Source organism: Medicago truncatula, chromosome 7 (assembly GCF_003473485.1).
Source record: "Medicago truncatula cultivar Jemalong A17 chromosome 7, MtrunA17r5.0-ANR, whole genome shotgun sequence".
Classification (NCBI taxonomy): domain Eukaryota; kingdom Viridiplantae; phylum Streptophyta; class Magnoliopsida; order Fabales; family Fabaceae; genus Medicago; species Medicago truncatula.
In genome coordinates, this window is record NC_053048.1 from 35,661,746 (window position 1) to 35,671,790 (window position 10,045).

At 33.4% G+C, this 10,045-nt stretch overlaps 1 long non-coding RNA gene and 1 other non-coding gene across 3 annotated transcripts; both read left to right on the forward strand.

Moving 5' to 3' along the window:
- Positions 1–1,767: 1,767 nt before the first annotated feature.
- Positions 1,768–9,390, forward strand: LOC112416284 (uncharacterized). Of its 2 annotated transcripts, XR_005643257.1 has the most exons (3): positions 1,768–2,098; positions 5,623–5,692; positions 8,047–9,390. It is a non-coding gene; the product is annotated as an uncharacterized lncRNA (long non-coding RNA). The 2 variants fall into 2 exon arrangements; XR_003006618.2 differs by lacking the exon at positions 8,047–9,390 and having other exon boundaries at positions 5,623–6,553.
- Positions 4,852–4,923, forward strand: TRNAN-GUU (transfer RNA asparagine (anticodon GUU)). Its single transcript has one exon. It is a non-coding gene; the product is annotated as a tRNA-Asn (tRNA).
- Positions 9,391–10,045: the final 655 nt, after the last annotated feature.

Below are 10,045 nucleotides of genomic sequence, written 5' to 3' on the forward strand. Positions count from 1 at the left end.
TGTTGAGATTATTAAGGAGACATGTGTAGTTAAACATTCTATTTAATGTATGTATATGAGATGGGATATGAGATGAGATGTTATGTGTGTTGTTATCATAAACTTAATGATGGTGCAACAATTAAAGATTGCTTTTGCAACCTAAGGTTCAGGGAACAGATCTAACTTGTTAAAATAATTTTGGAAAGGATAAAATAAAATCCTATATATAGAGAAAAATTGGAAGAATTTTTTCAAAAACTAACCAACCTTTTTATTTATCATATTAATTTTAATCTCTTGACACATTCATTCATGATATCCGGTTAAAATAATAGTACAACCACTAAAATAAGAGTTCTTCTCAAACATGCTTTGCCACCAATGGAAGCTTTTATTCGATTGTATCAACGAGGTTCTCATGGAGGTTTGTGAGCATTACTTTAAGGCATGAATAAACTTTGGTACTATTTTTTTAATCATTCATGAATCATGATGGAACATATAATGAGAATCAGGATACTCAATAAGAAATCATGAAGTCACAAGAAAAATGTGGGAAGCTGGCCAGTTGCAATTGCTTCTTGCAATAGTACTAAAGTAGGCTTGTTTTCAATGATAATAGAAAATGCAACAATTTTGTAAAGTTTGAGTGTAGATTTTGTAAAGTTTGATTTACTGATCACATTACTTCGTGTGTTATTTTTTGGTTTGACACCATACTTATATTTTTTGAATTATAATTACTGATTTTGCTCCTTTTTCCTTTTTCTTGTACCTTTCTGCTAGAGAATGAGATGTTCAACATGAAGGATATGTCCCATTAAAACCATACTAAAAAAAACTTTGTAGAAAAGAACCGTTGGATGCATTTGGCCTACAATATAAGCACACATTATAACATTTTAAAAAGGACAACGATGATCCTTACAAATTTTCAATTATTCCAATAAAAAAATTATATGACTCATATCTTGTCAAAAAAATGGATATCATATCTTCACGTTGCAAAGCTAGACAACAATTTTTTTTGTCAGGGGAACAGTTTGTTTGTTTAAGATTAAAACAAAAGCTGTAATTTATATTAAGCATAAGCTAATCTTTGTTTATTATCAGTATAGTAAAATAATCTTTTTTTTAGCAATAGTAGTAAAATAATCTAGACATTAGTTTTAGATCTTTACATCAAGCATAAGCCAATTTCTATTTGTCAAAATTACTTTAACAAATAACCTTCTCTCATCTAGACATAATTAAAATTACTAATTTTTTTATTAGAAAATCACTTCTCTCAAATAATTGCATGTTGGCTATATAAAAGTGAATAAGCGATAAATTCAAGGTAACTCTGCCTTCCACACATTGCAACGCATCGTCTCTACAATAAATCATTTATATAAAGCTTAATAGCAGTTTTGGCCCCTAAGTATCAAGAAGTTGTGATTTTGGTCCCTAACAAAATAAAATACAATTCAACCCTCTAAGTATTGCCTCTTATGTAATTTTGACTGGGTCAATACATACGTGGCACCCAAATAGGTGTCACATGTGTTAAAAAAAAATAGAAGGAAAAGTTAATAATTTAAAAAATTAAAAAACTGTTAATACTTGGGGTCAAAACCGCTATTAAGCTTTTATATAAAGTAGTATAATATAATAAATAGAAAGTAAAAACGGGAGTGCATATAAGTAAAAAAGTAATATTAATATTTAGAATTAGGGTTACAATGACTAGGCCCAAAAAACAGAAAAGCCCGGAGCAAAATCTATAAATTGGAGACACGCTGTTTTCCTTTCTTTCGCTCCAAACGCGATTCTTCTTTCGCGGTTCAGACCCTTCCTCATCGATGTTTCACAAAATCCAACTCCTTCAATAAATCGTTTCAAACTCAAACCTCTGATCGAAGATACCGAGTTTTAACGACTGCAAGGTTGGTTGCGCCGAGTCGGATCACACCGAGTCTCAGAATTTAACTCAGTTGATCACCGATGAAAACCTTGGGGTTTTCAATTCAGATTATGGGGTTTGTCGCGTTATGATGTGAAACCGTCGCAATTTGAAGGTTACGATGTGTTGGTGGTTTCGTCTCGTTGTCTCGTTATGGGTTTTTCTTCGATGGTACTTTTCTAACTCTATCTTGATTTAAGGTTTTGATTCTTGAATTTTCATAAACCCTATGCTATACAATTGGTACGTGTTGGGAATTTTGTTGTTGGGATAGCCATTCCATCATTCTTGCTTATTCAATCTTCTGCTTTAACAACAAATTTAAAAAGGTTATATACAAAACCTTGAGTGCAATAAATGTTGCAAGTGTTTGGTTGCCTCGGCGATTTTATCATCTTGAGTGCAATACTAGACTTTGAATTGTCACTCATATATTATATGCCTCGATGACCCGAAAAGAATTGATGGATATTATTTGTTTGTCCCGTAAATGTTGCAAGTGTTTGGTTGCCTCGGCGATTTTATCATCTTGAGTGCAATTCTAGACTTTGAATTGTCACTCATATATTATATGATATATGCGGCTAAATTTTGATACTATTATGATGACTCGATGACTCGACTCGAAAGGAACTGGATATTATTTGTCCCATAAATGTTGTAAGCGTTTGGATGGCTCACTGATTTTATCATCTTGAGTGCAATTCTAGAATATGAATTGTCACTCGTTTATTATATGATATATGCGGCTAAATTTTGAAACTATTATGATGCCTCGATGACCCGAAAGGAATTGATGGATATTATTTTTTCCATAAATGTTAAGTGTTTGGATGCCTCAGTGATTTTATCATCTTGAGTTCAATTCTAGACTATGAATTGTCACTCATATTATATGATATATTCGCCTAAATTTTGATACTCTCGATGACCCGAAAGGAATTGATGGATAATATTTGTCCCATAAATGTTGCAAGTGTTTGTATGCCTCGGTGATTTTATCATCTTGAGTGCAATTCTAGACTTTGAATTGTCACTCATATTTATATGATATATGCGGCTAAATTTTGATACTATTATGATGCCTCGATGACTCGACTCGAAGGAACTAGATATTATTTGTCCCATGAATGTTGCAAGTGTTTGGATGCCTCGTTGAACCTAAAGCAAACATTATGCCTCGATGCCTTAAATGTGATATCGATATGAATTTTTATTCATTCATAATGTCTCGATGACCCAAAAGGAATTAATGGATATTGTTTGTTTTAAAAATGTTGCAAGTTCTTGGATGCCTCGATGACCCTACATGAAACACTATGAACGATTCATTCATAGTGTAAAAGTTGCATGATGCCATAGATATTGGTATGAATTTTTATTCATAATATAAAGGATGGATCTGTTGTGCTCTTATGACCCTGAGTGTAATTCTTGTAAATTCCCACAATGAGATGGAACATAGGATGCCTGAATGACCCGAAAGGAATATGAATCATGGATATTATTTGTTCCATAAATTTTTGAGGTATTGGATGCCTGATTTGACCCTAAAAGGAACATTATTAACACTTCGATGATATGAATTTGAGTTCATAATATAAAGGTTTGTATTCGTTGTGCTTTTATGACCTTGAATTCATTTTTAGACCGTGATTTGTCATTTCATGCTATGTGGGAAACCTTAATGATCCAAAAAGATATATGAATTTTATATGCTCCATTAATTTACTGTAGTGCTTTTTCGTAATATAAAGGTTTGTACTCATTGTGCTTTTATGACCTTTTTGCCACTGCTATATGGGTTGCTTCAATACTTCTCTATTTTTGTCTTTGAAGGTTCTGATATGTTTTAAAGAAGGTGAAACACGCTCCTTTCATCTTCTTTAAAAAACGGAATATAAAAAATTTGCAGTTTCACCTTCAACGGTAACATCTCTACACTTTTTCAGGTTTTAATTCTTGAATTTTTTAATAGTGGAATTGGTAGTACCAGAATGATTCAGCAAACTCTGCTTTTGTATGGATACCCTTTTGGCACCGATGTCTTGAAAGATAATTTATTCGTTGGGCTAGGTAATGGAATTTTCACAAACCCTTCTGGTTTTTTAATAACCGGTACATGTTGTTAGGCTACTAACCATTTTCACAAGAACCTTCAATTCTCTGCTTCATACAAATATAGACAAATCCTTCGTATACGAGCCTAAATTTTAAAACGGTTAGGGTGCCTTGACAACCCTAAAGGAATGAATCTGTAGAAATTTATTGTTGGATGGTTAGATGAATCTAAAAGGAATACCGTGGCCACTATATTCACAATGTAATCCATTACTCGATGACCGAAAGGAATTAATGTATACTATTTGTTTAAAAAATGGTGCAAATGTTTGGATGCCTCGATACCCTAAAGGAAACACGATGAACAATTCATTCATAGTGCAAAAGTTGCTTATTGCCCTAAATGTGATATTGGTATGAATTTGTATTCTTAATATAAAGGATGGATCCATTGTGCTCTTATGACCCTGAATGCAATTTCTTAATTGTAAACTGCCACAATGAGATGGAACAAAGGATGTCTCGATGACCCAAAAGGAATATGAATTATGGATATTTTCCTTAGCCAAGGTAAATGGAATTTTCACAAACCCTTCTGGTTTTATTGGTACATGTTGTTAGGCTAAACATTTTCACAAGAACCTTCAATCCTCTGCTTTATAGAAATATAGGCAAATGCGGACGCAGAGATCGATTGATCAATATGAATCTCGAGAGTGGATGGTTGACCGCTGCACGGAGTGGCTTGCTATCGTAACCTTTTCTCCTGGTGTATGTCGAAAAGAGTCACAAACCCTTTTTTGTTCGATCATAGGTTGGTGTCCAAAGAACGAGAGTCGGCTTCCTTAACTTAAGTCCATTGTTCCTCAGTAGCTCAGTGGTAGAGCGGTCGGCTGTTAACCGATTGGTCGTAGGTTCAAATCCTACTTGAGGAGAATTTTGAGTTATCGCTTTTCTGACCTAGTGACCCCTGTCCTTCCCCTGAGTTTCTAAACTAGCAGAATAGTGGGACATCAAAGGTGGAAAGTTTATTGTGTTTTTTTTCTAGTTGAGACCATGAAAAGAACCTGCATGTTAGAATCCAATATGAGGTATTTAAGTAGAACATTCCTATTACATAGATACCTTACTAATTACGCAAACACCTTGTATTGGGCCCTAGCACTGCAGCGACCCAACTCATGAAGTGCTGGTTTGTCATTTCAAACGTGTTAATATACTTGGAGAAGTGTTACCCTTAACATCATGAGAGAAGTTATACATGGGGATAAAATAACCGTGATTTATCAATAGGAAATATGTTGAAGCTTTTTTTATGTAATTTTTTGTGATAAAATATGACATGTGGAAGCTTTTTGAAAAAGTAAATTTAATTTGAGTTAAATACTTTGGTTGTTAACCTGAGATCTATATATAGCTAAGGTAAATTTTCAGCTGTGCAAGCTGATTTGGGCTAAAGCCCAGATCTCGGGTGGCTCACATGCGTAAAATCTTCACAATCTTAGAGTATGATGCAGTGGGTGGTAATCATCTTTGTTGATGATCTTTGCATAACTCATTCATGTAATGGTTTAATCCTACTATTTTCTAACCATTTTTTGTATTCCTTGATCATGCATGTATGCTAAATCAAGAGGAGGATTCTTGCTGGCGGTCAAGCAAAGACGACGTTGGAAGGAAGTTCTCTTTTCCCTTCAATTTCAGGTTTAGAAAATTGTAGGGAGGAATTTACTGAATCAACAAACTTAAGGGAGTGATCTTTGAAATGAATTATATAAACATGCACAAAGTAAAAAATAAAAGATTTTAGGATCTTTAAGTATGTACACATTGGTATGTGAAATGTTGTTTGCATGCTGCATGGTGAGGTTTGTGCATGACTTAATTTTCTGTTAGAAAGTAAATTCAAATATGATAGATAGCAGGGGACTTTCATGAGTTAAAAGTCTTGTGTGAATGATCTACATGTTATTGAGATTTACATGCTTTGTTTTTGTACATCTGAGATTTTGTTCTGCTCTACAAGTATGCATAGTTGGGATATTCCTCCATAAATATGATTATAATTGTTGCTGTTTGATGAGAGGTTCTGTTATAATATGCTTTGAATGCTTGTTTGAAATTCGATCAATTCATGAGATTTGGGGTAAGGTTGATTTTAGATTTTGGAAGTGTGTTTATCACCACATATTTTAATTGATTTATTATGTTCTGGTAAGTTTGAAAATAGGTCATTTGAAAAATGGCAAGAAACGCTAGATAGCTTAGAAATCCAGGCCTAGGCTCTCTTTTTCCATATGAGTGTTATCAACCTTGGTACACAACAGATCAATTGGAGATGAAGTAAGGTGGTAGTGCTAGGTAATTGCCTTGAAATTGTGAGAAAATACCACCTAAATCATAGATTAAGAATGTGGAAAATCAAACTTGTAAATATGAGTTGGAATAAGTTAGTTTGTTGTTATTCCATCTATAAATATTGAAAAGAGTTGCACACAAAATCTCAGTCAAATTGTAAGTAAAACTCAAACTGACATTGTAGTATGTAGCAAATCATGTAAAAAAGGCTCAACTTCAGAATGGGATAATTTTCAAATGAAAAAAGGTTTTGACATGGGGTTTTTGTTTGCTAACTACTATGTTCACGCCAGAAACCAGATCTAGTATACTACCAGGACTTCGGTTGCACCCCGAGAACCAAGTTCATGACTTAAAGCATAAATGAGTGGATAAAAGGATTAAATATCAAATCAGATGTAGAAATGGAACATTACCAACAGTCCAAATATAGATGAAACTAAACTAGGGTGCAAGTGAAGGAACCGATATAAGTATTCGAACCCAGAACTGTCTCATAGGTTTCAATGTAAAGCTAGCTAAAGCCTAAAAAGGGGTATAATAATACAGCTCTCCTAACCAGAATGGACTTTTGAACGAAACTTCGTACCAGTTTTCTATAACCAAGTAACTATCCTTTATTTTAATTTTTAGTACAATTTTTCAAGCTCCAATTGTCACATACTATTAGCAAGTGCAAAACTCTGAGTGATCAAACCGGGCCATGATGTTTTTTATTAAACTACTTAAGGATTTGTCTTCCATTTATTTAAATGTATCATACACAACAATAGAATACTAATTTATTGTTTCCTTGACAATATATTTTTGATGGTTAATCAATATTCTATGTTTTTGCATGAGAAGCAAAAGCTTAGATTTTGATAGTAGAAACATAGTCATATTTGTTAAGTGTCCCCATTGTCCTTCAGTTAATGGAATAAATTACAATAAGTTGTATAGCCATAGAAATATTGCAGGTTTGTATTCTTGCTATTTTGACAAAGGGGATTTAATCATTTTAAAATAATTTTTAAGATACGTTTTTATAATTAAAGGTAAATGTATCTATGTACTCCTTGGCTGTGAAAAAAATGACTGAATGGGATTGCTTGTGCAATACAATCTTACAATTGGCAAAACTTTTATTTTAATGGAACATCTGAGTTGCCTTCTGCAGAAGAGAATTTCTTCTTGCCTGTTAGAAACTCAATCCTTCAAACCTTTGAACATATGGTATCCAATTAATATTTCATTTGTAAGGTACACTATTTGAAAACTACATGAAGGGCTTCAATTGTTTTTCCGTTTCTGCCTTCATACCTTACTTTTTCTATGTTGATATTACTGAAATTGTTTAGCACTTGTTGTCAACTATAGGTCACATTCATCATTTTTTTTCTTCGATATAAAATAAAACAATAGTTTTCTATCTTTTTTGCGAGTTGCTGGCAATGAGGGGAGTAGTTCAACAATATCAATGAAAAAAACTAGATTTGCATTTGTCTCAATTCAAGGAAAAGTTACACTTATTAGTCATTTTCATCTATAATATGTTATAGGACCCGCACGATTCATTGCTTGCATTGGTATTTATGCTAGTGTGATTCATTGCTTGCATTGGTATTTATGCTAGTGTGATTCATTGCTTGCATTGGTATATATGCTAGTCTTATGCTTGAATTGGTCACATTCACTACTTTTGTGATTGGCGTCTGCAGACTACAATGGGAGATTTCATCAAGGTATGATTTCCAGGGTACCAAATAGAGGGAAACTTTCTCTTGGTAAGAGTTAAAGCTTTTGCCCAGGTGCTTGAAAGATTTGAATTGATAGTAATGGACATCGTTGAAGGAAGATTTTAATGGCACAGACGATGGAAAGGATATAAAGTCATTTACTAAAAATCATTATAGATGATGATTGGCTAGCTTTAGAATGACATTCTGTAGAGATCTCGTGTTGCCAACACTTGGATTGTAATCCCATCCTTTTGAGGTTGGGGTGTCTTCCTCAAATTAAACGCCCTTGCCCCTTTCATTTTGAAGCTACATGGATCATTCATGAGAACTAACGAACTATCATAAGTTGGATGAAAATGCTTGATATGTAGAATGAGGCAGGTCTGTTTCTGCAATGAATAAAGCCAAGGAGGAGTCCATAAAGTTTGGTTTTCTAGAATATTGACTCTCTGTATTTGTTTTTTTATAATAGAATTCTTTGTTAGGAGAAGTTGCATCGGTATCTAAAACCCAGGGAGCAACAAATTAAGTTTGGTAATAACAACACCTCTTTTTTCCATGCTCAAAGTGTTATTTGCAGGGAAAGAAACAAGATCCATGGTTAGCTGGAATAAGACAACCAGAGACTTTATATGAAAAGGAACATCGAATGTGATAACTTTGGCTAGAAACATCTGTAGCTTAGGTGTGAGAATGGCCACAAAAGTCAATAATACTTTGCTTGGAAACCTGGTGTGGGAACTACAAATTGCTTACGGTCGGGTGAAAGATTTTAGGTTCCATAGTTTGGAACTTCATTACTAAGGTCGGAATTATTCTCAGAGATTCAGGTAGGAGCTGGTGATCTTTAATTTTGGTATAAGGATTGGATAGAGTTTGCCCCCCTTTGTTACCAGGTTCCATAATATGTTGACATCCATGATGTTGAAGTTAAGTCAAGGATTTGATTGAAAATAATATGCTCAATCCTTTCCTTGCTCCCAATTTTTCCTCTAATGGTATGCAACTACATCTGAAAATGTTAAACCATCATGGAATGCTAGTCTCTAATACCTGTCAAATTTGACAGACGAGAGAGCAATCCTTTCCTATGTAAAGGGACAATTGTATTGCTAATTGTTATCATTAGTTGTTTCATAGGGATAATTGTTTTCCATTCTCACTCCAATTCTCGAGAGTTCTCTACTATGTGCTCCTAAATTGTGAATGGTAACAGTGTTGGTTATCAAGGGAAACATGGTTTTAGTGATTGTTATTATTTTAGAATGCAGATCGCAAATAGATATGAGCTTTGCAAAATTATTTATTTATATATATATTTTTTTTGGTCAAGTAGTAGAGTGGAATTCACCTTTTTCAAGGTGAATAAGTGAGATGTTCGGGGTTCAAACCCTGGCCCCTTTATATAACAATGCGTCTCTACCAATTGAGTTATGTTCATGGGGACATGCTATTATTGTTTTCTTCGCAATTTACCAAAAAAAAAATAAGTCTTGTTACCTGCTAGCTAGCCGATGCATTTTTCTTTTCATTTTAAAAAAATGGGATAAAACAATTCTAAAAATAAGATTAATAATGTGCAATTACGATGTCAAAATTTTATGTGAAATGTTATTTAGATATAATTTTTTACATAAATATCATTTTTTACTACTCACCAACATAATTTAAATATGTAGTTAATTATGAATACTAATTAGTATGTGGTTAATTGTATCTTTCATTATTTGTAACACTGATTTTTGACATAAAGCAAGCACTGTACATTTATTCATTACATTACATGGTTAACTCATTTCAAATCCAAATTGAGCATTGAAACTTATACCCCAAATCTAAACAAATCCAGGAAAAGTGCATTGAACCCCGATCTCTTCTTCTCCAAATCTGTTTTTTCTCTCTCTCTCTCTCTTTTCTACATGAGGTGGTGAATGTGTTTACTGTTTCGGTAATTTTTGTGATGATGGTGTAAATAATA